Source organism: Anser brachyrhynchus (assembly GCF_964034855.1).
Source record: "Anser brachyrhynchus genome assembly, chromosome: 5".
In the NCBI taxonomy this organism is placed as follows: Eukaryota; Metazoa; Chordata; class Aves; order Anseriformes; family Anatidae; genus Anser; species Anser brachyrhynchus.
Window position 1 is genome coordinate 18,254,898 of NC_137699.1, and position 24,555 is coordinate 18,279,452.

At 38.2% G+C, this 24,555-nt stretch overlaps 1 long non-coding RNA gene across 3 annotated transcripts; it reads right to left on the reverse strand.

Moving 5' to 3' along the window:
* Positions 1–2,099: 2,099 nt before the first annotated feature.
* On the reverse strand, positions 2,100–11,252 carry LOC308195993. Of its 3 annotated transcripts, XR_013952004.1 has the most exons (5): positions 9,527–11,252; positions 7,275–7,385; positions 6,798–6,891; positions 4,241–4,330; positions 2,100–4,101 (listed from the first exon to the last, which is right to left on the reverse strand). It is a non-coding gene; the product is annotated as an uncharacterized lncRNA (long non-coding RNA). The 3 variants fall into 3 exon arrangements; XR_013952005.1 differs by lacking the exons at positions 6,798–6,891; positions 7,275–7,385 and having other exon boundaries at positions 2,102–4,101; positions 9,531–11,250; XR_013952006.1 differs by lacking the exons at positions 6,798–6,891; positions 7,275–7,385 and having other exon boundaries at positions 2,102–4,101; positions 9,527–11,250.
* Positions 11,253–24,555: the final 13,303 nt, after the last annotated feature.

A 24,555-nucleotide genomic window follows, 5' to 3' on the forward strand; every position in this document is an offset into this window, starting at 1 on the left:
GACAACTGAACAAATGGAAAGATGCCGTTGATGTGATAAAGATAATGCTGCTAAAGCAAAGTACCTTAACCTTGCCAATCCTATGCTCTAGAGGTTTGCTGCAGATTTCCCATTTTGCATACTGAATTCATACTGATGGCAAAAGGAACTTTGACCTGCAGACCTGAATTCTACTCATGAGCTCTAGAGATGTAGTTTAAAAGGAATCAGCATTTCCTGAATGCATTTGGTATGCGCAAAAGTCAAAAACACTTAGAAACCTCAAATAAAATGGACTCCAAAATATACCAGGGAACCAGGGGAAGGTAATAATACTGAATACGGAAACACACAGTGCTCGTGCAAGTCATACACAAGCATACATTCCCCCCTTCCCATTTCCCCTATACACACACACTTTCCCACCCTCTGCATTTGGCACTAATGTGCAGAAGTCCATTTCCAGTGACAGAGGTAATAGTTGCCTCCTCTTTAAACAGTAATAAACTTGTACTCCTTGCCTTAAATGAACCCATATGTGGGGAAAAAAAAGGAGGGGCCAGTGGTAATTTCACCATTCTAAGGGTTCACGGTTTTGCTGCTATTGAACATCAAACACTCAGATGATAGGAACAACCTGAGCTGGCAGAACTATACCAGCATCGTCCTAAGCGACGCAAAGATTTAAAAATTACACCTCTTGGGATTTCTGTCATGATTGAAAAATACGGCCTTTCATCCTGCAAGCACTTCATTGCCCTTGTTCAGTGAAAGTGAAAAACCTCTGACAAATTTCCTGTTCTGAAAATAATGTGAACTGGTAGCAGAGAATAAAATCCTGAGGATTTGGCATGGGTCTGATGCCAAGAACACTTCCAGCAAAATGAAGGGGTAATCAGCACCAGATAGCACTGGCATGACAACCAGGAGAGCCCAAAGTAGCACTGTTAAATAGCTACTGGACTTGCAGGGTAAGAGAAATATAGGAAAAGAAAACATTCAATGAGGAGTTCATGGCCTGAATCTGTCTCCTTTCACTGATATAATGAAATTAATTCCAGTTAAGTCAATAAAGTTACAATGGTAAGTGGGAATAGTAACAAATGTTTGGTCATTAAGGAACTTCAGGATGATGTCAGATAATATAATGTTTAAATTTTGATATGAGCCTAAAGCAGTTTGAGAGTCATCTATTGTAGGGCTCAAGTATTTACACATATTTTATTAGCAGTCATTTCATAATTACCAAAATGTTATTGTGCCAGATGTATATTTATAAATATCACCGGATTCACTGCAGCACCAACTTTATTTATGTGATAAATATTGACTTGTTTGTCTTCAAAAATGATCTCTTTTGCTTGGGCCTCTTTAATTAGTTCCGCTTTCTGTCAGTCTCTGGAATTGATTTCTGCATGTTTACTCTTTCTGAACTTCAGTGTGTACAATCCTTGTATAAATGCCAGAACTTGGGTGATATGTTGCTCATCTCTGAAGCTTTGTTAAAGTGTTTTGAAAAGTGAAAAATGGAGGTTTCTATAAATCTGCCAGAGAGTCGTAGACAGTTTTTTTAAGAAGTTAAAGAAACTTGGAAATGGGCAGGAAAAGTTTAAATGTGTTTTCTTTAACAGTTTGAAACATCGTATTTCATGTAGCTATTATAAACAGTGAAATGCCCTATTACCTTATTTGGTTAAAAAAGCAGTCAAGCTATATGCAGTGGGTATTCTGCTTTAAAGACCTTTTTTTACAACAATTATTAATTACAGTACATGATGGTTGGCATACCGTATTGGTGCTACTGAGCTGAGAAGCCAAATATTGAAAGTTTCTGTTTGAAGGTTCAGTTCATAACCCCTCTGTTTGGATTAGCAGCAGTATGTTTGTGTGATTTTTTTTTCAAAAATTCAAGCTTCCAATGTTTAATGGAAGTGGTATTATAACAGGCCATGTCTCCAAATTCATCTGAAAATGAACAGAAAAACAGCTTTAAATGCAAACACATTCCATAAACTTCGCTTTGACTTTTTTAATAAGGAGATGAATTTCACAGCTGGCAAAGGAGAAATTAGTATTATGTCCAACAGGCATTCCTTCCTGATTTTTTTTTTTAAGCTTTGTAACCAAGATTTCTATTTATCTCAGATTAGGCAATATTCAGTAACTAGAAGGCTAGTCTGTGTAAGATGTTTGCATCCCATTTTCTAGGTTAGTTATCTGTTGCAATCTGTGCCTAGGCACAGATATAGCATTTAAAAGTTCTGTCCTGCTCTACAGTGTTCAGACAGGAATCACCGCATGACTCCCAACACATTAATGGCATTTATTCAAAAGGAAGAAGCTGATCTCACAAGACACGTGTCAGTGCTTGTCCACGTGTTGGATGTCAGGTCTGGTTTCTAGCAGTGTTAAACAACAAAATGTATGAATATTTTTATATGAATATACCATAAATGTAAAAATGGAATGAAAAACAATTGTGGAAGCTTGAGGAAAGAATTCACCCGATAAGACCTTGCTCATTCAAGGTTCATGCAAAGCACAATATTTTAGGGGCAGCAAAAATAACCCACTAGCATGATTCTCACTGGATTTTACAGGACAATAAGGCATTTTATTTCAAAACAGAGACTGTACCTGTACAAAAACACTGCCAAAGTTCATCTTCAGACCCCTACATTAAGGCACTGACATCTGAGCTTAACATACACACAGATCTGGAATCTTGCCAGAGACTGTCTAGAGAATTGTCATTCTGGTATGCTCTGACCAAATAAAAAACTCAGGCTCTTCCACTGAAACTTGAAGGTATTTTTGCTGTTTTGCATAAAGGACCAAGTCTGTCAATAGTTTGCTAATAGTTGACATCACCTGGCTCTATAAATGCCTGTATAATTACCAGACAAGTAATTCAAGATCATTAGGAAAAAAAACAACACTGTCTTTAGAGGTAAAATAAAACCCTTTTTTTTCCTTTTTGAAATTTTCAAATTCAACAAGATTGTTTTCTTTCCAATTTTCAATTCCAATAACAAAGGGAGTTCAGTGATTTTAACTTGCTTTAATTGTTCTTGCTTACAGGTATGCAAAAACATGTCTATAATAACAAACCTGCAGATTACCTGGCTATTAGTATGAATTTGAACTCTAGATTCCAAACCAAATGCAAGTATTAAAGCGTATGGTTTGGTTTCATTTCAGAGAGATTTTCAGTTTTGTTTCTGAAAATTATGGTCACTGAAATGCAATTATTTGTTGTGGTGGTAGAGTACAGGAGCTAATCCTGCTGCCACTAAGTTCAGACACAAGGGACAGTAATAATATCTGAATTCAGGCACAGAACTCGAGATGTGGGAGCATTTTCTTCTAGGATGTGTGCCCATTACACTTGCAATTGAATCCAAATTGCTTACCTAAGGGTTTGCAATCTCTGGCCTACATACTGGGACAGACATCAGAACACATCATTTATGAAGCATCTCCCTGGAGTACTTCCCTTCGCTCAGCAGAGGGCTGGCAAAGGATCACTCTTGTTCCTATTTGGATCTCAGAGAAGGTGCAGAGAAGTACCTAACCCAGCATGTCCCTTGCCTGGGAGAGAATTTCATTTCATCAGTTAAAGAAAAAAGGCTCCCTGTTCATTTATCAGCTTTTCCAAGAGCTCTTAGTGTATACAGCAAATGAGTCTGGCGGGAAATATAACACCAGGAGTCACCAAATTTCTACTCTTCTGTGAGAACTGGAAGAGTTATAGGGCAAGTACTGAACACAATATTAAACTGTGCTTCTGTTTTGAATGCCTGGAAAAGTGTCAGCTTCTCACTGTGTGCTTGGAATCACTCTTCATCTAATAGCAGCAGATTTTACCACTTGTTACTGCCAAATCTGAACAGCCGGTACAACTGAAATATTGAGCTAGCATCTGCTTGTACATTACACATAATCAGCAGAATGGTCCATTACATGAGTAGCTTCACATTAATAGAGTTCCAGGGGTCAATGAGATTAAGAAATATCACTAAAGGCATTGGGTACACTGGCAAATCTGTTGTTTCTTGTGCAAGTGTGCAATTAGAAATTAATCCGATCTCATTCTTAGATCTCAGACTGTGACTGCAAGGTCTGCAGAGGAAGGAAAAAACATAGCAATCAGCTCCATGCAATATTAGCTATTACCATCACATTGCTGAGGACAGTTACAATTGAAATTTGGGGGAGTGAATAAAAGCTTCTAGGCAAAACAAGTACCACCAAAACTTACATTGTACACTCAGAATTAAATCCACAATCTGGGTCGGTTTTCCAAGATACTTTTGCTCAACACCTGCGTCAGTCTGGAAAATCCAAGCCTCTTAAAATAGAAATATAATCAGAGTAAGCAGATAGCTCTTTCCCTTGCTTCTCTTGATTTAGCTAATGTATCTCCAACAAGATGTTTTTAACTTTTTTGATATATGTAACAGCCGTTTCCGAATTAACAGAAGGGAATGGCAGAATGGAAAATTATCAAGTGAGTAGAGCTAACAGACAACTCTGAACAAGTTTTGTCAGCAGTGTTACTGGCTTGTGAGAATCTGAAGGGTCTTGTTTCTGGGATGTCAAGTCACAGTGGGGGAGTTACCAAAAATAAAACAATTTAAGAATAAATATAAATCCTATCTAGTTTAGAAGAACTCGTCATAGGGTAACTGTTTCCCACAGGCTTGAATACAGTTAGGGCAATGGTCCTTGTAAGGACATTTCCGTTCTGGAGGAATCCCCCTTCAAGACTAACATGTTATTACAGAGTCACTATCTCCAGCTGCCAAGAAGAGTCCTATGAGAAAATGACTACCCTGACATTTCCTTCTGAGGTCTCTTCTTTCTCATTTTCCTTCTGGATAGCTTCTGCCTGGGATTGTGAGTCAGTGGTAATAGTGGGGTTTAGCACATCATAGACTGGTCTAACACAAAAGCGCGTCTTTTCCCTAAGCTCTTGTACCCCATTCATTGCCGCTTTATCCGAATGCTTTTCAGCAGCAATTAAGCAACATGATTAACATCTGTCACACACTTGTTCTCTCATCCTCTTCCCAGTGGGAGAAGAATGTATAACAGTATATTGTATAATATGCGCACACATTCACAAACATACATATAGAAGCACACAGAGCTATGTATGCAAATTAGAGCAAAATCAACATCCAAGATATGTTCCCTGCACTTTGGAAGGTCAAGACAATTAGGATGGTCACCAGTCCGTTGTGAAACCGCTTCATGAACTGGTGTGATGTGCAAGGTAGCTTTGCTGATTACGTAGGTGAATTTTACTCTTGCTGTACCACACCACAAGGACCACCTGTATCACCCTAGATAAGGACGTTATCATATGTTAGTCACAGAAGTTGCTATGCAGTAGTTAATTGAGAGCCCTGGAACATTTCCAGTCAATTCAAGCTACAGACAAACAATTCTAAGACTTTTAGCCAAAGGCATCAAAATATTGCACGTTCATTTTCACAAGTTCCATCAACAGCAGATGACAACATCCACACTGCAGGAAACAGTGCATCTGAAAAAGCTTTCATTACAGCATGATTAGGCCTGAATTAAAGAAATTGAATTTGTATGAAGTAGGTTTAAAATGTGATCATTATTTAGAATGAAGCTAAAAAAGAAGCCTGGCCTTTTTGTTCACAAACTACTCAAGATTCTTATTCTTGTCTCTGAGTGCAAGTCCATGGGAGTTTCCATATCCTGAGTCTCAAAGGGATCTTAAGAGTACAGCAAAGCTTGCAGGGAAAGGGAGAGCAGGGTAGTACTCAGAGGACATGCTTTCTCTTACTCACGTAATATACGACCTTCAGTATCTCGCTTTGCCTATATCTTTTTCTATTCTTGTTCTGCTCAGATTGTACCTTCCAAGACTGGGAAAAAAATCAGCTTTAGAATTCAAAATTGAATTTAGATTATTTTGAGGTTCACTAACTCCTCTAAACTTTCTGGTAAGTCTGCATCTTCAAATAGTGATAAACTGCAGAACTAGACGAGCTGAATATATTTTCATATTTTGCTATCTGAACTTCACACAGCTCAGATGTGTTTTGTTTTTTTTTTCTTTAAATCAACTACACCTCAAAGGATTTTCTATTCTAGGTCAATAATTCCCAAAACCCAAATCTGAAATCCTTATGAAGTTAAAATGCATTAGCCTTGGCAGAAGAGTTCCCCAAGCATGGATTCCTGTACTCAATCCTTGCTCAGCCTTAAAGTTGGAAGCATCATTGTTACACACATAACAATAAAGTCAGAATGAGATACTGGCATTGTGTCTTTCCCAAAATAATCCCATAAGTACTTCCCTCAGTCAATCCTTCTGCTCATAAGCAGAATTTGGGATGTTAATAAATCTAATATCAAACTGTTACACAGGAATATTAAGTCTGAAGTTTAGGTGGCAGTTACTGTTCCCTCTTCAGTATTTACTGTGCCTTAGAAATTAGCCTTCTCTTCCCACTGTAAAGAAGCCTCCTTTTAAGAGCATTTCCCTAAGGAAATGAGAACATGCACATATTTAATTTTAAAAGTTTGAATATAACTGTGTTTTGGAAATTTTTAAATCTGATGAACCACTGTGATTCTTACCACGCTGCAGACACCATACGAAAACAAACAAAAGTATTTGCTGACACTCTTTGCTCTCCAAGTGGATTTGCACTCTTCAGAGGACTAATACATAAACATTCAAAGGCATAAACAGAGGCTACAGACTCCTTAGGTAAGAGTCTACAGCTTTCAGCTGAGTCACACCAGGAATAGACACACTAGGGCAAACTTACCTCAGAAAGGAAAGAAGTTATTTCAGTTACTGCCTAGAGGTGCCCAGTAACTACTCTTCCAAAAGCCTACAAGACAACACTTGGTGCCTACAGGCTGACAGAGAAAAATGTTTGTTTTACTTATTTCACATGTATACAGTTCTACATTATCATTTTTACTCTTCACAGCCAGTAACTCTTCCAAACTACAGAGAGTAAAAAAAAAATAAAAGAAATCCATGTGTTCAGAAAGCCATCCTTAAACCCAGCCTAACAGCCTCTCTGCTCAGTGAATTCTTACCTACTTTCTGCTTTGTGACTGTGAAGGGCAGCTGCCTTCAGGTCCAAAAGGAAACTAAAATTCTTGGTTTTTTTCCTTAAATAAGACTTGCTATTAAAATTGAAGAAACTTCCTAGTAGAATAAATAAAATATTTTAGTGTGATAAAATATGCCCTCTTTCAACTGACCAGATCACCTTCAGAAAGGATCAACATACCTTCACTACAAAAAGGTTCAGTCGGGTCTTTCTACCACTCAGCAGACAGCTGAGCTTCATTTGATTTTAATGTGAATTGGTCTCACCAAAAATGGAGACACCTGTAGCAGCCTTTTAAAGTAATGGGGAAATTAACCTTCTGCTTTAACAAGATCAAAATTTAATAAACTTTAAACCAAAATAAAGACACTAAGGCTTTTTGATATAAGGGGAATATTGGATAAACACAGCTAGCATATCGTAATTGTTGAAAGCAGGTAAGGGGTAAACATCTGAAATGCACCTATATTTGTGCTAATCTCAGTTCACTGAAGATGATGCGGCGGGAAGGGGAGGGAGGGTTGTGACTTAAAACAAAAGACTGCATGACCACACAGAAGTAGGATCGGTTTCTTGGCTGCTTTGTAGTTGATTTAGCAAGGGATGAGATATCTCTGATACTAGAAAGTGAAACAGATCTTGGTTCATGAAACAGATCTTGGTTCAATCATTGCCAACCACGAAATGTCCTAAAAATCACTTTTATATTACCTATTTCTAAACTTTATGTGATGACTTGATGCAGAGACGCAAAGAAAACACTCCAAGAAAATCTCTATCAAAGATTTTCAACTGGGGAAGAAACATACATATGGGTAAGTTTATTTATTTGAAAAGATTCATCTAGTCTATTAAATAATCTGAAGGATTCCCTTTGCTGAGTTGCTGGGAAGTGTTTTAAGCCAGTAATTCTTGGAAAGACTTTCTGAAGGCTGAGTGTCCAAGCTGGCATGTCACTAATAATCAGGTACCTAGCTGAGAAGTATAGGACAGTAGAAAGAGGAACCAGAAGAAGCTGGATTCACTTTCTGGGCATGACATGGTTACTTGTAAAGCCAGGTATATACCATATCTCAGTTTTCCCTATCCATTGGTAATAAAATGCATCAGTACCACCCCACTGACTGTTGCACAAGTAAATTGCATTAGACATCACTGGGTTGGAGCTATTTTTCCTTACATATATTTATATAGAGAGAGGGAATTTGTCTGAATCACAAATGAGGAGAGATGAAGAAAACCAAGTTATTTCTGTTTTCCATTTCTTATGCAATGGAAAATTGGCCATTTAAATGAGAGATTATGCAGGAATTAACAATGATGAAATATTTAGACTCCCTGAAAATAATGTTAAATGTGATGTTACCACTGCTTCACTTTAATCATTCAAAATGCATTCAGTTCTCAAATGCAATAATTTTCTTGAAGACTTGTAGGCTTAGAAAATGTTAGTTCTTGCATATTCCCAACTAAATTAAATAGTATGTTGTGCGAACTACACTACAATAACAAAGTACACCCTTGTCATATACACTATCCAGACTCCTTTACAAATATTAGTTGTTTCTCTATTATTATAGAAAAACTTTTTTTATACTTGATTTCCCTACCTTTGATAAGCCCTTTTGTTTAAGAACAGCAGTATACACATTTTATCCCGCTCTGCTACTCTGTGACTACTATTTTAGACTATGTGAATAGCTAAAAAGGTTTGTATACCTTTGGGTGTATTGTGGGTTACCTTTATGTAGATGCTTTTTAGTATGAAGAGTTTATTTATTTATTTTAAATAAATCTACCAATTCTTTTAAGCATTAGGTATTTATGCTAAACTGCCAGGATATCTGAAAGCTTTATTCTCTAGTTTGGGCTGTCTCTTGGCAGTATTACAATTCAAGTAGTATTTGTGACTTTTTTTTTTGTAGATACATCAAAAACCCTGCAGAATTGTTCCTGTAACATATATTATCTAAAAGATACAACAAGAGCCAGTAAACTGCGCATTCTCAAGGCTTTCCATAGGCTCAACTAGTATATTGAGTCAAAGACCATCTTACTGACAGAGTGCCGCATACAGCTACCTACACACATGCATGACTGGATGTTCATGCCTTTATCAGGCCAAATCCTGGCACTTCCAGGTACTCACATGTTCTCAGCTTACGTTTTCTTTTAAAGTGTTTTCCCTTTGATGAAGTAGATTATTTCATCCTCAAGGATGCTTTCATTCACTTCCTTTTACCACCACCACCTACATCACTCCAACAAGCAGAGCTACATTCTGGCACTCCTATGGCATAGTGGGGCTGCAGTTACACCAGGGAGCAACACACCAAGCTCAGGATACCTGAGGCGCACCCAGCCCCAGCCCTGCAAGAGGGCATACACACTGATTAAGTAGCACATGTTACAAGGAGAAGGCATTTTTGTACCTACATAATTGCTGTTTCTGCAGACCAGCTTTGCACAAACTTCATCCAAATTTGAGCAAGTTTCAAAAGCCCTACAGGATTCACACAGCTTCCCTCAGGACGTACTGCTGACCATATCAAAACTCTTGAGAGTTTGTTTCTTTTTTTCAAGATCAAGCAGAACTTCCCAGCTCTCTCACAATGTTCTGCTTCCATTATTGAAACATATCCTGCACAGAGGTTTTAAATCCTGGCTAATTCTGATTGACCAATCAGTATTAGCCATGTAATACCAACAGATGGGAATAATTTTCTACACCTGATATTAAACTGAAAAGCATTTAGGACGTATACTTGGGATATAGGGCTGTGATTTTTTTCCTAGCTTACTACTGCATAATTCCAATTAAGCATGTCACTAAAGCCCTGTGAAGATGTGTAATTCCTCTTCATAATTCTCTTTCTATAAAGAACAACTATAAAGAGTCTATTGTGCCTTGCTCAAACTTAGATGCATTGCTGAATAAAAACAGATTTACCACAGCTTCCATTTTGATTATCTCAGAAAAATACTTCCTTTCATCCTTTCCATTCTTTGAATCTACTCAAAAATTGCCATCATAAAACACATTAGTAATAAGACAAACTTAAATAGATCTAGCATCATTCACTTCATACTTGTTTGAATAACTTTTGCCTGGAATTCACACTGCAGATCCCAGGAGACCTTCCCATCATACTGACATTTCCTCGCACAGCTGGGTCAGAAACACTGCACTAAATGTTCTTGTGCTACTTACAGCCTTTGCTTCTGACAAACACCAAGCTGTGCACAGGCATGCAAACAATTAACACGAACCTAAAAGCTTGCTGAGCTCCACAAAATATAAGTAAATTCGGTTAAAGTTTGGGCCACAGTTTGTCATATAGTTTTAATGTCATATAGTTTTAAAATAGACTAACCTGGTTGTCTCCAGTTAAAGAGGACAATAACCATAATTTGAAGGCCTCTACTTAACTTTCCTTCAGTCCTTATTCAAATAGTTGTAAACAAAGAACTAATTAATGAACAGAAATGAGTGAGCAAGTAAAGGGACTGTTCAGAATAACACCTAAATAAGCAGCAAAGTCCAGTTCAGGGAACTTAATTTTCTGTTCATAGCTGATTCGCTTTCTGGTTGTTGCTTTCCAATGCTTGAGTGCAGCACAGCGAAGTTCTGCCCTGCCTGAAGTTAAGCTAGGCTAAAGTGATTTGCTGCAGACCTAATAAAAGAAAACTTGGGAACTTCAAAGACAACTAAAGAGGAAATTATGTGTATTAAAGAAAAATTCAACTTCCTCTTTTTATTATAAGCAATTCAAAAACATTAAATCCTATCATAGACTCATTTAGGATATCATGTACATAGGGGTCAGCAAAAGTTTTACAACCATGTTTATCTTTTGTATTTATTAACTTCAGCACTTTACTGTGTATACTCATTTCCATCAAATATAACATACTTGATAACCATCTGTTAAACAGAGATCTTAGTTTAACAGTGTTCTGTCCAAATAATATTTTTGGCAACAAACGTGATTTCTTCATAACATTTTAAATGTTTCCCCGGTTTCTGAAATGGAAAATGCTTTTAACAGGTACATTTGCGCTATTATCTCTAGCACTGAATTCAATCAAGTATAAGTTTATCTACTACTGCAAGCATTAAAAAAAAAAAAAAAAAAAAAAGAGGGAAAGTGTTACTTGCATGGATACTAACAGCAGAATACAGCAATCTAGATGAATGCTGCTTGGAGGCTGGGAGTTTTTTGATTGCTCCAAAGGAATCTGTTGAGAAAACAGGACAATATTTGCATAATGTATCAAGATGACTGTTGGTTTTCCTTCATGAAGGCACAACAAACTTCCTGACACAGATAATATCCTAGCAACTCTTTGTGGTAACTGAGACACCATTACAGCAACAGAAATATTTACAGTATGTTTTTATGGCACATTAAGTCTCAGCTATTTAAAAAGCTGAAGGAATTGTTCTGTATTTCTAAAAATGGATACTAAGAGTAAACCCTTAAAAGTATGCATAGTTTAGAATCCAATTGTTTCTTTTTGTTAGATAAAGCGTGAATCTGGAGGAACATTTTTAAGTGACATGATAGTTCCCGTCATTATGTATTGGTAAATATTTTAAACACATTTTCAGTATTATTGTAATTGTTTGTTAGAAAAAGCTTAGAGAGGTTAGAGTAAGACTAGCAAAGTGGTAAATTTCAACTTCTTTTAAGTAAATTATATTATAAATATATTCAAAAATAAAACATCAGCAAAAAGCTGGCATAAGCCATGACTGCGCTGATCAGAAAGTTAAAAAAATCTTTATTTTAATATCTAAATTTTAAAATATCAAATTTTCCCAGACCTGATTTACTTAAGGATTTATTTAAGAATATCATCACTTATTATTCATAGTCTATATAAATAATTTATCAAATAGTCTTAATTTTATACATAGTTTTAATTTTTAAATTAGCTAAATGTAGAAAATGTGTATGAATGCAAAACTCTTAAATGAACAACCAGAGAAGTGAGATAGCAAAAGGCTAGTTTCTGAACTGCCTTTATACTCTAGGGTCATTACTCAAATGACCCATAACACTGGAGTCAAGGGGACTGCATGGGTGAGAAACCTCCTGAACTCCCTTTTTGAAGAAAGTATTTACTGCATGAGCATGGTTAGGTAAATGCATAAGTATCTCCTGAATAACATTTGCTCAGAAGTATAATGACTTTCCTCAGAAAGTAAATATGTAACCAGTTTAAATCTTCATTACAATTGCGTATGCAATACCAGACTGAAATTCAATATCCACTTGTATTTCAGGACAACATTATTCTTTAGGTGTAGATATGGCTATCTCATCATTTCTCTTGTGTTTCAAAACTAATCAGAAAAATACTATGTAAATGAAGAAGTGCAGCCCCATTTACTAATTTTTGCAGCCCAGAAAACCAGCTATGTCCTGGGCTGCATCAAAAGAAGCGTGGCCAGCAGGTTGAGGGAGGTGGTTCTCCCCCTCTACTCTGCTCTTGTGACAGCCCACCTGGAGTGCTGTGTTCAGCTCTGGGGTCCCCAGCACAATTAGGACATGGAACTATTAGAATGAGTCCAGAGGAGGGCCACAAAGAGGATCAAGGGGCTGGAGCACTTCTTCTATGGGGACAGGCTGAGAGAGCTGGGGTTGTTCAGCCTGGAGAAGAGAAGGCTCCGGGGACACCTTATACTGAATGGCCTTCTAGTACCTAAGGCGGGCCTATAGAAAAGCTGGAGAGGGACTCTGTGTCAGGGAGTATAGTGATAAGACAAGTAGCAAAGGTTTTAAACAACAACAACAAAAAAAGAATATATTTAGATTAGATATTAGGAAGAAATTCTTCACTCAGAGGGTGGTGATACACTGGCACAGGTTGCCCAGAGAAGCTGTGGATGCCCCATCCCTGGAAGTGTTCAAAATCAGGTTGGATGGGGCTTTAGTCATCCTGGTCTAGTAGAAGATGTCCCTGCCCATGGCAGGGGGTTTGGAATTAGATGATCTTTAAGGTCCCTTTCAACACAAACCATTCTATGCTTCTATGATTTACTATGAATGAGCTCACACGTTTCACTGACTATAAATTGGGTGTTTCTAAAACCTGATGATATGTCTTTGGAGAACACCACATTAAGAATCCAGTATGGCAAACATTTATATATTTATGACTTTCTCATTGAATGAATTAAAGTCTTCATTTGCTTAATGACCCAAGTCAGGAAAATGCATGTTCAAAGTACCCTGTAATATATCATTTTCTTAACTCACAAATATATGTCAGATCCCCATGAAATTGACCAGTCCACTGGGTCATGGTGAAAACTGTAACTTTTGAACAATTAAAAGAAGTGGCTTGTAGCTGTAAATAGTGTTATAAACTAATCCTCCTTTCCTTGAGATACAGAAGTCAAGAGTAAGCATGTCGGCTTATGATTTTTAGAAAACACAAAATAAAGCTCAGCATGCTTAGCTACCACTGTAACTTGGACCTGTAAGAATTTGCAAAGTTTTCTTTGAATACAGGAATCTGTGTGGAGTTTTGTCTAATTTGTTTCATTAACTTAGTCAGGAAATATGATATAGTACTTAGGAACGTAAACACTCTGACTTATGACAGTTTGTTGCTATACAAGTAAAAGGCTCTTTTCTCAAAGTCACAGCAGACATGAGCATACACAAAGATATTCTGCATAGCAGAGAAGGCCACCCACAAAGTTATGTGAATTTAATTTTTGATTCACATTCCTTTTCTCCCATAAAAGCCAAGGTGGGCCATGGATGTTTTCCCATAAAGTGCTGAGAATGTTCAATCCCAGTCTTCAGGGCCTTGAACAGAGAACATCCCCCCACAAACACCCCGATAAGAACCTCTTTTTGTACATACAACAGAGGAGCAAATTCCCCAGAGGAAGCACTCAGACTGAGGGAAACATTACAAGGATGTTATCCTTCTGCATTTTAAAAGAAATTTCCTGGCTGCCATCAAACCTGGTTCTTAATGCCAACCAAAGGACCAGTCGTGGGAGATGCCACTGCTGGAGAAAAAGCATTTTGGTTCTTGGCACCTATATTTTCCAGCTGCTAAGTATGCACTGTGGGTGGTCGGAGCCATTGGTTTCTCTTCTGCAGCCAACAAGAGACAGCAAGGGAGATAACAGCGAGGCAAAAAGGAGAGAGAGAGTCACAGAATGGAAGCTCTAATCTGAGACATGTGGAGCCAGATTCTCTGGAGATATAAATGAACTTGTCTCTAGTGATGTCAATTTATGATTTTGATGTCTTGTAAAAGTACATTTTTATGTCGTGAAGAATGAAGGAGTAAAATTAACCCCTGAAAGCAAATTACCATTGGGTACATTCCTCATTCTTAACTTCCACTTCCACATTAGGACAAGCAAAAAATAAATCAAGAAAAGCATAAGCATATTTTCCTAACATAGGTAAAAAATCCATTCCTGTTCCTTTGCTATTATTTGTTGTTTTATTTATCTGAAAATCAAACAGACACTTTTGCTTTTTATGATCAGCAAGTGGCACTGCTGGGGCATACAGAGTTACTAATCTTCTTATCCAAGTGTTTTTAAATATATGCAAAACAGTTTCTGGCATTCCAGATATGTGTATACATAGTCATTGTCAGACCATTTCTTTTTCAGATTAGTACTGGCTTCTAACAAAAATCCCAGAAAAGGGCTTGCTTTAATTCTCTGCAAATATATCTGTTTTGGAAAGATGAAATTGGAATCTTGAAACCTCATTTCTTGGAAGAAGTTGGGAAGAACTTAAGCCCAGCAGATCTACCTCAATTCTGTCAACATTCTTTCCCAAAAAAAAAAAAAAAAAAAAAAAAAAAGAGAAAATGTGCTCTTCCTTATGATCGTGACAATACTGGTGCCTGGATTGCAGTGGACAGCAAATGCATAGAGAAAATTTTAAATTTTTTGGAGGGAAAACAAATTTCTCTGTTCCCCAGTTTCTTTTACAGAAAAAAAAAAAATGCTTTCAGTACAATCTTGTGCTTCTAAAGGAAGTTGTGAGTTCTGCATAGATAGATGTATGGACACTGGCTTTAATCTGTCTAGCATAGATGATAATGGGTGGAAGTGAAGATGAACATGTTGCCCAGAGAGGTTTTCAAGACCCAACTGGATAAAGCTCTGAGCAACTAGGCTCGACCTCATAGCTTGACCCTATTTTGAGCAGGAGCTTGGACTGGAGACCTCCTGGGGTGCCTTCTGGCCTGAATTATCCTACGTCCCTACCATCCTGTTTGTGGGCATTGTGGGCAGAACAGAGAACAGCATGCCTGCCTAGCTAGAGCTGCCAAAACAGTCATCACTCACTTTTAGTTTTCTACAAAATGTTTGACATCCCCAGCAGTCCCTGCTCACTGACTAAAGATGATGCCTCTACAAAAACTCCAGCCCCAGCAAGCCCTGTGGTCCTTTTATCCTTCATGCGATGCTCAGGAGTGTGAGCCAGCAGTGTGCGACCTGCCCTTGGAGGCAGCAGGGGGTGACAACAGGGAGTGAGCAGGAGTCCTTTACACTACGTTTGTGGGAAAACATTTTTGGGAAGGCCACACATAACAGCCACATCTCTGCAAAGTTCACTGACCAGAGGGGCCAAGAAGCAGATGGAAACCAAATGCAGCAGCTGTCTCCTCCCCTGAGGGACATAGATGACCCTGACTTTGTGGTGCTTCTGCCTCAAAGGGAGTAGAGTTGCCTGGGATGTTGCAGATGGTGGCCATGGGAGTCAAGTGTCTGGTGTGTAAGTTCAAAGAGCCTTATCCAGAAGCAGCCCTGTGGGCCTGTGAGTGCTTGGCTGCTGTGTGCTGTGCTGCAGAGCCCGGGAACTGGCCTGAGGCAGCTTCAAAGGGCAAAGCCCGGGTCAGGAGCAAATAGGCGGGAAGCCCAAAAATAGATGTCCTACTGTCCACAGGCTGCGAAGTTAGCTTTTTCTGTCCAAAAATGTGCTGTTCAAACAGTGGCTATCTCATTCGGGGAGACAGCTTGGTTATTCCCGTGATCACGGATGATGGACTTCCAGAGGGGAGTGCTTTGAGTTCTCTGGCAGCAATGAGAAGCCACCGAATCTGAGACTATCCTGAGCAGTAAACCTTGTTCATGTCTCGGAAGAAAAAGAGGATTCAGATCCCTCGCCTCGTCAAATACTGTGGCAGTTTGTCCCTCACAGAAGTAACATGGAAACAAGCTGCTAATACAAAAATCACCAGATACATGTTACCTCAGTCTTGACAGAAACTGTGACCAAAACTGCAGTCTTTGCACAGACATTTATCATTCTGACTTAACGAATATAAGGGCTTGATTCAGTTGCTGTCACATCATTGTCTTGTTCCCTTTGACACACCCCAACCCAGGCAAGGTACCCACATGCCAGAAGACTTATAGGACCCTCCTGGATTGCTGGGTGGAGGCCAGGCAGGATACTTCAGAGCATCTCAGATGGCACTGGATGACTGTAGGCATCAAGATCTATGTCTTTGCATTGACCTTCACTCTCAGAACTGAAAAAACCCCACCCTGTCAGACAGCACACAGTGACAGGCACCATATGGGAGGTGGATCCCTCTCTGTATATAATTTTTCTCAGCCATGCTTATGGTCAAGTCCAAACTTCTCTTTATCATCACCTTGTTAGAGCAACTGTTCATTTACTATAGCAAGATCTGAGGTTTCCCTGTGTAACATGAGCTTGTCTTCCTATGGGAACTTGTGTGATCTCCAGGAGTTAACATCCTGAGGCTGAATTAGTTTTAGCACCTCTTTATTGGGTGGGTAAATATTTACACCAAATTGTCCAGAGTTTAGCATAACAACTTCAATTCTTCCTGGCAAGAAAGTCAGCCTGGGTCACTTTGTCAATGACAAGGCTTCTAGATAATTAAACAACACTCACTGGCTACTAATTTATATGCATTATAATTCAGACTTAAGAACCTAAATAGACCAATAGAATAAACTCCACAGACACTAAACACTTATTTGCTGTGACACTATTTACATTCAGCACTACAAAAAGCAGTAAATCAACAGAAGACTTTGGAAGAGGAAGAAGAGCAGACAATCTTCCTTTTCCCAATATTACTATTTAATATCCTTTCAGACATATGCAATGTTTGGTACAACTGCTAGAATTGCGTTTAATATAGAAATGTTAGATCAAGTCAACATTGGTTGACTTGTATGTGACTTGTATGAGTCAACTGATGAATGTTTCTGAAAAGCACACCTTGAACTTTCTTTTAAAGTACTGAGAAGTGTACACAGAAGCACACAAAGGCTTTTTTCCACATATGACACATGAATAGCCCTTTAAAGCTCCCTCCCATGAGCATGCACGGAGCTCCTGTGTATGGACAGCAGCACATGGACCCTGGGCTCTTAAAATTCTCTTGGCCTGGAGATTTCACAGCCTGGGCTCATTCCCTGGTGAGTGTCTGTCACACTTACCACACATACTGTGACCTGATAGCCCAGCTGCTTTCGATCAACACTAAACCTGATCCTGGGTACACTTCTGTTCCTTTTTAGAGAGCAGAAACACACCTGAAGTACTCTTTTCTCCATTCCTCCAGTCCTTACTCTGAACTTTGCTCAGAGGCTTCAAAAACCATTTTGAACCAACTCAACAGCAAAAGATAATTTGGTTTACCAATATCCACACTTCTAAATGCTGCACTTATGGAAAGGAGATCTGGAAAATAATTTTAGTATTGTCAAGAAAGCCTGATGACAGCCAGTCTACCATCCAGATAGCCTGATATTATGATGTTTTTTAGTAGGGGATGTGGCCATCAGTTAACTGTAGCAGTAGAACCTCAGCTTGTGACCAAAAAGTGGAAGTCCAGATCTGATCTGTGCCTATTTGTGAAAAGAACTGCCGCTGCACAGCTGCATATTTACAACAACAGTTGTAAATAACCCAACCCCAAACCATGTTACAACAATGCATAAAACAAGGCATAAAATAAAAGAAAAAATCCTAATAGCAATAAACCAGAAAAATGCTTTCGCTGGCATAGTGACAGGGTCTACTGTGAGCTTCTAGTATTTGGTATGAAAAGAAGCAAAAGAAGATAAAAATGTATTAGATGTAGCTGCTCAGGTGGCACAAAATTAATTTCACAAAATGATTTGCAATTGTACCATTTCTTCTCTGTTTGCAGGGCAATAAGTTAAAGAGCATAAAGAATACAAAGAATATTCTATCAAAAGGGCACTCTCCACAAAATTGAGATAGAAAATGCCACCTGGAGAAGCAATGGGTTTAGGCATATTTTTGTTTTTGTTTTCCTGTTTTGTTTGTGTTTTTTTTGTTTGTTTGTTTGTTTTGTAAAACTCTTTGTGAACATTGAAACCTGTGAAGCTGAAGTAGAAGAATGAGAGGTAGAATTCATGGGGTCATTCATCTCCACCATGGTGAAATAAATAAACCAATTTCTGTTAATATTCTTGTTTTATAGCCCCTGCTGCTTAAGTTATGTAACCATTTTTATTTTCCATTATAAGATTTTAATCAAACAATTTTAAATTATGTAATTTATAACCCTAACACATATGGAAAATCATTTCCATTCATTTTTCTCAATACAGTAATAATCAAATCAATGTATGAGTTTCTTTTTGTTTTGAAGCTCATACATATGTATATCTCAAGTTGCTTTATTTCAGGAAAATGATCATGAAGAAGATAAATTACATTCTTCATTGCTTTTGTATTTCCTTCATTGTAAATTTTACTCCTTTTGGCAACAAATCAAAACCATGATAGGTGCCTTCTAGTTGCAAACAGAGAGTTTTATACATGCCTTATCAGATCATTAAATCAGTTGTGTTAGTGATTTCTCAGCTTTTCTTGGCTGCTCTTTCAATCATTTTTTAGTTTTACCAAACATAACAAGGTACAATTAGTGCTAGTATTCACCCATTATGTACATCATTTTTCAAATGGGAAATCTGTGATACATTTTACAGTACAGGTCTGTCAATTAATAAAGTCAGCTGAAAATGCAGCTTATTCTTAGTTCTAAGCATTATGTCTTTACATCCCGTTGGGTACTGCATAAGTATATGCCTTAAGCCTGAGGTAGATTTTCTTTTGGGGCACATATGAACCCAAGGTACAAGCCCAGCTGGATTTTTCATGGCAGCAGACATGTCAGCAGACGTTTGTATTTAATCCCTCTCAGGGCACTGAGAGATACCTCGATGCCTTTCAGGACAGACGCGTTGGTGATGTTTCTAAATGCCAGAAGAGATTTCACTATCATAAATACGAGACCATAACTCCCACACTGAAAATTAAACATATTTACAAACATGTTCTATCAGATCAGATGTGTTAAGAGGCGGTCTCTTAGCCCCACGGGTGTCAGTGTATGTGGTGCTCTATCACACAGACCAAGGCTCCAGCAAGTCGTGTTGCCTCCTAGCAAGTGCTGCTGCTGCTCACTGCTTCCCATATTAGGTAGGGAGCCATGATAAACTGTCCTGCTCCTCAACTGTTCTTGTAAAGACAATGTCCCGATGTTTTTTAAGATCTGTATTGCTACTGGATATGTGTACTTCTGTTTATATACATTTTAGATTCAGACATCTCCCCTGTGCTGGAACACATCCAGTCTCCCAAGTGAGGTCACGTTAGGGATAGATTTCTCTGATAGCTTCTTGGGGAAAGGACGACCTTTTTTGTATTTTCTGTACTCAGAGCCCTGAGCTACGATTCCCAATTACAGGAATCTTTGGTGGGGGATAAAATATGTTATAAGCATGCAAATAAAAATAAATAATTTGGATCCTTGGCCATATTGTGGCATGATGTCATGCACTCACCTCATACTTCCCCATATTGGCACCCACAGCAGTTGGAAGTTTCTCTTCTACTCAAAAGAAAAAAAGCAGCAGCACAGACCCTTTTATCACCCCCTTGAAAAGCAATGCATTTGTTTTTGTGTTTATTTTTTGCTTCTCCCACTACATTTGAGGAGGTAGAGTAGCACACATGCCTCCCCTCCTTTAAGAAAGAAACTCTTGGAGAAGTGACCACTGCTATTATTTACTTTCTTATGTATAATTTTTATTACCTCATACCTAAGAAGATATTACCTTGCGTCACCAACCCATTGTGCCACACAGTCCAGAAAGCTGACCCCTGTCTCTGGGTGCCTATAATCTAAGTATAAAAGACAAAAGAATACTCAAATATAGATGATTCAGAATGAAAATGGAGGAAATAATATCACTCATTGTGTCCTGATCCCAGCTCTCAGACACCCTGACATTTTTTAGGCTTTGTAAGTGGTGTGAAAAATAAGAACAACAAACTGATGTTGAAGATGTGTATGGTATCAAGAACAGAGCTGGTGCAAAAAATAACTGTGTCTTTTTGAGCTGGAAGACGTGAAAGTGCTGGAGCTGATTTCATCCATATCAGGCTGGAGACAAAGCAGGGGCTTGTGACTCCCCTCTGACATTGCTCCTGCATGTGTCTTACACGGAGTAGCTGTGGCTACACAACCCCTGCTCAGATCAAACATTCTGCTGTCCAAACCCCAGTGCAGTGCCCAGCTTCAGAAAAAAATATTACTGGCAAAAAGGCTTCATTTATTTTTCTGAATAAGGTCACATAGTAGTTACCTTTTGAAACTTTGCAGTGCAGTGTTGAGTGAAAGGAAGTGAAAGAAAAGAGAGACAGGACTTCTGGTGCTGCCAGGCACAGCAGTACAAGTGGCTTAAATATGGATTTCCTTATTACTTCTCCACTCATTGCATTTGGAAATGAGGCCAATAATTTTAGATTTTGAGTAACATCTTCTGAGTGCACTTCAAAATGCTGCAGAATATAAGGATAGATATATTGAATACCTGCACATATCAAAACTATCTATCTTACATTAAAATATTCTGATCTCTACAGTACAAAAACAAGTGCTTTGATTGTACTATTTTAATTTAAACAGTGGTGGTTTTCAGCCCTCCTTTTTAATGATAATTTTATAATAGCCTCGGGCAGATCATATTACTGCTAGATTTTTTATGATGCTAATCCGCATTTTAGTTGGCTCATTTTTTTCCTGGTCATACCAGCTTGGGGTTTAATTTATCTAGTGATTGAAAGTGTTGCTTAATAAACACCAGCCCAGAATAACTTATACAATTTTTTTCTAAGACCTTCAGATTTGTCACTGAAAGACAGAGCAGTAGAGCGACTATGTCCCAGAGAGCTTTAAAGCTAAAATAGAAGTAATAATACAAATACACGTCAAAAAAATTATTTTTTTTTTTTTTTACCATTCCTCTATCCCCTCCTCATTTCTTTCTATCCCAGCTATGTTCCTCTGTAACATTCTCCCAACATTTATGCAAATCAAGTAATTACAGTTTCTAACTTTGATGAGACTGCTCCCAGGCCTCAGATTACTACATGTTTATCTCATAGTGGTTTGAACTAATTGCAAGTGAACACGTCAGTCCAGAAAGCTATCTTAAAGATGTGTGTTGTTCAATGACAGTATTACAGAATCAGACCAAGAGCAGAAAATGAGAGTATTTTGCTAGATGAGAGAAGACATCACATAGAAATGCTTGACCGGTGTACACTTAAGGGCTTTTAGGTGAAGGAGATGGAAGACTACTGAAGCCCACCTGCAAGTGGGCCCAAGGAATACCAGAGAGCATTGCCAAGCACACAGCTTTAGTGACAGGAAAAAGCAGGCTGGGACACCCATGAAGCAAGTGTCTTTCATATACCTCAAGAATAGGAATGCATAAAACTTGTTTAATTAAAAATAACTGTTTCCACAGGCACATGCCTCAAATCTTAACATAAAGAGCATCTGGTGGTGAAAAAACCCACAGAGATAATCATCAGGTATTTTGCATTCTGCTTATTACAAATGCAATACATGAAGAGGAAGTCAGTGATCTTGCAAAAATTTCTCTACTTTTCTGACTCTGCTACTTTCTCTTATGACAATGAAGACATGAATCTGATAACATGCAGTCTAATTGAGCTGCAACAAGTGTTCTGACAGTGAACCCTTCTCAAATGTCAAGTGCCATAAAAAAAGAATGAACTTTATTTTAACAATTTATTGGCAAAGAAAATGGGTGAAGAACCAGAGGACCTGACATGATATTTACCAGCCTATAAGGTGATCTGAAATTACAGGAGTACAATTGGGAAATTTGCTTTTTTCTCGGATTCCATTGTTTTTTCCAGTATGACATGTAAACCACAATCCAAATTTTCCAAAACAAACAGGGCAATAACCCTCTTCTTGAATTTCCTATCACAGAAAAAAAGCAAATTTCAGCTGTTCTTGGCTTTACCAGGCTGAACTGAAATAGAACAGTCCCATCTGTAATTACAAATTCGTAAATCACTCATCCAAATTGTATATTTTTTGTAATTCAAGGTAGGCAGGATGTGTTTTACTAACTTACAAATCCAACCCATGACCTCCTGTGTTTTGTGAACAGTGCCAAAGATGGAGCTGGAAAGTGCGTGTCTTGATGTTTTAAGACATACTGAGAATTTGTGAAATACAGTTTGGAAAGCATTGCAGAGTGGCAGCCATGCACAGGAAATTTGATATGTAACAGATTTAGAACAGTTATAAGGAACAACTTCCTTTATGATGACGTCTAGGAAGTCATTTATCATCTCACAGAGGAGTCTGGCACCTTAAAGTGTTTATCTAAGGAAAGGAAATGAACTCCTGTCATCTAATAGAAACAGTATTTGATCCATTTCACAAAGAAGTACACTGGTCAAAGGAATTTTAAATAATCCCTGACTCCAGCATTTGGCTATACCTGCTTCTCGTCTCCAGGAAGCTCTCAATCCATTACTTTCCTGGTGTTTTCCTTTCTTTTCAATCCTTTCCTTATTTAGACAATCTCGGGGTTTGAAGATTATCCAAGATTTATTCCTTTTCAGATTAAATTTACAAATACATCCAGCTACATTGAATGAAATGGCTGGTGTACTTTAAACATATCAAAAATTTAGTTTCCAGGAAGCAAGCTAAGTTGGATTCAGTAAATCTTCTTGAAGCCTATCCTGCAGACTGTAACACAAGGCAACCACAGGGGGTACCATACTTACTGCCCAATGCACAGTCCATTGAAGTCTTCCCACGGTCTTCAATGGGTTTTGCTTAAGGCTTTATCATCGCTATGATAGTCTGAATAGAAGTCAAGAAGTGACTTCTTAGTCATTGCTATGATTGCTATGATTGTCATAGCAATGACTAAAAAGTCACTTCTTGACTTCTATGCTTGCAAAAACACAGTGCTGACTCCAAAGGTCATTTACAAGTCTTGGAAGCAGCAAGGAACAGAGTAGTGTGAAGACTGTAATATTCCACTTACAGCCTTAGCAGCTTCTTTGCCAATGCATTTATTTACAAATGATTCAGAGCATAAAGGGATGCAATTAACTGTGAAATCCTAAAATAATTTGGCACTGGTACTTTTTCTTTTCGGGCTGCTTGAGAATCTGTACTATAGATCAAAAAGTTCATCATCCTACAGTGAACTAATTACTGCCAACAGCCTCTGATTCCACAGGTGCAAGCAGTGTCTGTAGCTACTCTCATGATGCTTGCCCAAGAAGCAGGTTGTGCATCCAGCCAGAGAGCTGCATAGAACATCTTTCTCAGTATTAATAATGTTTTTTCAAAACAAAGCAAGCAAGTAAACTACAGACCAGTCTCAAAATGGTTGTGGTTGGCATTAGCATTTGGGTGGGATTAACACTGAAAGCTTTACCAGAAGAAGTGTGTTCTGAAGAGGATTTTTTTCCAAGTGAGCAGAGAATGAAGAAAGAAATCTGGAAGAAAGGCGTGTTGACAAAAGGGAGAACAGAATGAGAATGGGTTTGATGGGAAGTATAAAATGGAGCAAAAATATCAAGAAAACTCATGAGGAGAAATGAGAGCCAGAACATGAAATAGTAGATTTATTAGTCCTTTGAGGCAGAGAAGGAGATTTAAAACTGACTTTAGGGCTGAGAAATCCAAGGAGGAATCTGAATAGAAACTGAGAACAGCAACAAATTATGATGACTCTTATCATAGTAGCAGGGATGGATGAGAAAGTAAATAGGAAGGAGATCTGGGAAAAGACAGCTCCACATGGCAGATTTCACCAAGAAGCTATAGGGGAGAGGAGGGTGTTTCTAGTGTTATCTGCTAAGTCTTGATATTGACAACTTTCATACGTAAAAGGAGCAGCCTGATGAAGCTGCAGGCCTGAGTATTCAATACAAGGGTAGAACTAAATGTCATATGAAATTTGGCATCTCTTAGGATATTTCCATTTTTTACAGCTTCATCTGTACAAAATGAATGACTGTAGAAGGGATAACAGCACAAGTGAAAGAAAAGGTTAGAGGGAAACCACCTCTTATACCTGGAAATGAGCACAGCC